A 3,643-nucleotide genomic window follows, 5' to 3' on the forward strand; every position below is an offset into this window, starting at 1 on the left:
TCCTTTGCTAGCTGAACAGGTATGTAATATAGATGAAATATTTAGAATAAAATCATTTACAACAATGCCACCATCATTGTTAATGGCTGCTCTGGTGGGTAATGGTAGGTGAAGGCAAGTTTGACAGCTCTTCAACGAGCCAGGTGGCTTGTTCTTACCTGAAAAGACTTCCCAACTATTGCTGGAAACCCTTCAGCCTGTGTGTTTTGATGTACTCTCAGAGTTTATTTTGCCTTCACAAAAGAACTAGACCAGCATGTGGTAAATCGACTTTGGGCATTTCTAAAGTCAGATCCTCCAGCAAGAAGCTAGTTCATCTATTTTTTTTTTGTAAGCTGAAATCTTCAAAAGGTAAAATCCCTTTTCCAATGTGGAGGTTACCATAGAATTTTACCTTTGAAGGCAGGATGCCCAGTGTTGATAGCGTCTTTGAACAGTGATTTAATATGGAGAAGTCGAAGAGAGGCCACTAAATTTGCTGATATAAAAAAAATCTTCAAAGGCATTCGTGTTTTTATCTAAGAAATAGTGCTTTATGATATGCAATTTATAACTCTCTTATTTCAATACACCCCAGTAGAGATTCTCAGGCCCCAGGAAGATTTCCAATATGTATTTATAGAAAATCTTGAGGTCTTCGATCTATACTTTGCATATAAAATTATATATTCCTCCATCCTGACACACTTATTCATGTGTCTGTGAGTATAATGTATTTTACTGCAGTTTTAAGAGGAATTCTGGGGCCTGGCCATGACCTAGAAGGCACTTCTAGAGCAGAAGTCTAGTAGAAGGAATGGAAAGGATAGTCAGATATATAGTTATGACTGGACATCAAAGGTATGCTTCTATGGTAATCTTTACTCTGGGAAAATAGCTTACTATTTGATTTTTTTTTCAGTTAATAGAAAGGCAGATCATCAGGTTTACTGGTAGAAGAATTAACTCTGAATAAGGGCAGAAGTGAATGACCTTCTTCAAAGGTACAAATGTTTAAAGTAGGGTTATGTTAACTTGGAAAGAAGATACAAGAACTGAATGATTCATGCATTTAGTTCAGTGATTCCTAAAATTGATTTTGTGTTTCTCTAGATTATCATAAAGTTTAGTCTTGATTTCATTTCATTTCAATTCAATTCATTAAAAACCTAATATGTAGAATCACTGTTAGGATTATTACATATTTCTCTGGGGCAATATCAAGTCAGTTTGTATTAATTAATAAGTAAATTCAAAGTAATTTGAGGACTAAGAGAGAAAACTAACCTGGGAAAGCTTCACAGAAGTGGTGGCACCTTATTTGAGCCTTGGGAAGCGGGAAGGTAGAAATTTTGAGATATGTAGAAAGTAGAATTTAGACTTCAAGCAGGACTTAAGCAAGCAAATAGAGATGGAAGATCAAATGTTGGGTGTGGATGGCATCTAGTAGTTCAGTATGGCTATAAAGAAGAACAAATGAAGAGTAGTGATAAATCAGTTTAAAGTACAAAGAAGAACCTTAAATTTGAGCCAGGAAGTTTATATTTAATGCTAGGGGTCATAGGGAACCAGTAAAGTTTTTGAGCAAAGGAGTAATATAGATAGGCCTTATAAAAATCACTTTAGCAGTTAGGTGGAAGATGGATTGAAGGGAGAAAGACCAGAAGCAGTAGGCTAATTAGAAAGATATTAGAGTAGACTAGGAGATGGCTGATAGGGTCAAAAACTAGAATAATTTTATAAAAAGAAGTCTTAGACTTTGTTAAATGTTTGGATATGGGAGTAAATGAGTTGTTCAATTTATAATAAAATAACTTGCAAATTAATTTCAATTAATTTTAATGAAAATTTATATTTTAATATAAAATTAATAAAAAATAAAATGAGCTTGAGGTACCACTTGAAAACTATTGGGTATCATTCTGCAAACCAGTGACACTGTCCTCTTGTTTTTTCTAAAAGGAGATATCTCCAACTCACAACTAAACACATGTATTCCTTTCACATCATTGGTGTTAGAGGCAAGACTCACTCCCCGTAACAAATTGGAAAACATGTGTAAAATTTTTTGGACCTCTCTTTGTCCCAGAGAAGTTAGATTTTTTTTCTTTACTAGGTTTTTTCTGTCATCTTCTGGTTTTTGTTTTCTTTTCACAAACTTTAACTTTTTACTTATTTTAACTTTTAAAAAGATACTTTGTAGCTCTTTCCAGCAAGTTCATAGCCAGACGGCAGGAGATGGGCCAGGTGATTCGTGGTCAGAGGAAGGGTGCGGGCTCCATCTTCTGAGCTCATGGGAAGCACCGAAAAGGGGCCGCCAAGCTTCGGGCCATAGACTTCATAGAGAGGCATGGTTACATTAAGGGTACTGTAAAGGACATAATCCATGATCCAGGTCGAGGGGCTCCTCTTGCAAAAGTAGCTTTCCGGGATCCATACCGATTTAAAAAGAGGACAGAGTTGTTCATTGCTGCTGAAGGCATTCATACCGGCCAGTTTGTATACTGTGGTAAGAAAGCTCAACTCGACATTGGCAATGTCCTCCCAGTTGGCACTATTCCTGAAGGAAGTATTGTGTGCTATCATGAGGAAAAGCCTGGTGACCAGGGTATGTTTGCCCGGGCATCTGGAAACTATGCCACAGTTATTTCCCACAATCCAGAAACTTAGAAAATATGGGCGAAGCTGCCTTTAGGCTCCAAGAAAGTGATCTCCTCTGCAAACTGAGCTATAGTTGGTGTTGTTGCTGGTGGAGGTCGTATTGATAAACTTATCCTTTTAAAGCAGGCTGTGCCTACCACAAATATAAGGCTAAGAGAAACTGCTGGCCTCATATCTGAGGTGTGGCCATGAATCCTGTGGAAGATTCCTTCGGAGGAGGTAATCACCAGCATATTGGAAAACCATCCACCATTCGAAGAGATGCCCCAGCTGGACCAAAGGTCGGTCTCATTGCTGCCCAGCATACTGGTCGACTCAGGGGTACCAAGACTGTACAGGAGAAGGAGAACTAAAGTACAGAATCCTGACAATAAAAATTATTTTGGAAATTGTGTAAATAGAATTATATTTATGAATATTACTAGTGGTTGTTTTAGAATTTGGAGCCTCGCATCAATGCTAGGTAACATTAATTACTACTTGTGTGAGGTCTTTTATATTGAAAAAACCCAGGGCCTCTGACATTAAAAGTTCTTATTCCTCATTTCCTCATCAGTAAAAAAAAGACACTTTGTATATTTATGGTATCAATAGATAAAATATATTGACATTATATGATAGAATACACATTTTGTACAGTTCTGAATTTCTAAACTTTTTCTGTATCATCTACTGGCCTCTCTGTATCATCTCTGGGTTCTGCAAACCTTTGCCAAAATTCTCATTTACTTTCTTATGCCAACCCACAATATATTGAAATTTCAATGAGAAAGGGATACCTATACTTTCACTGATTGTCTCCCATGCATGGAACTTTTTTCCTTTATCATTTCTGTTTCCCGTCTTCCTTGACTCCCACCAAGTCTCAATTAAATTTCCATCTTCTACAAGAAGTCTTTCTTAGTGCTTCTTAATCTTTGTGCCTTTTTTTGAGTTTATCTCCAATTTATCCTACATATGTCTTGCTCATATATAGTTGTTTACATGTCATTTCCCCTATTAT

The 3,643-nt window shown here is 36.7% G+C and overlaps 1 pseudogene; it reads left to right on the top strand.

Annotated features, from left to right (window-relative positions):
* Positions 1-2,217: 2,217 nt before the first annotated feature.
* LOC123251880 lies at positions 2,218-3,029 on the top strand (annotated as a pseudogene).
* The last annotated feature ends 614 nt before the right edge of the window (positions 3,030-3,643 follow it).

Source organism: Gracilinanus agilis, chromosome 6 (genome assembly GCF_016433145.1).
Source record: "Gracilinanus agilis isolate LMUSP501 chromosome 6, AgileGrace, whole genome shotgun sequence".
In the NCBI taxonomy this organism is placed as follows: Eukaryota; Metazoa; Chordata; class Mammalia; order Didelphimorphia; family Didelphidae; genus Gracilinanus; species Gracilinanus agilis.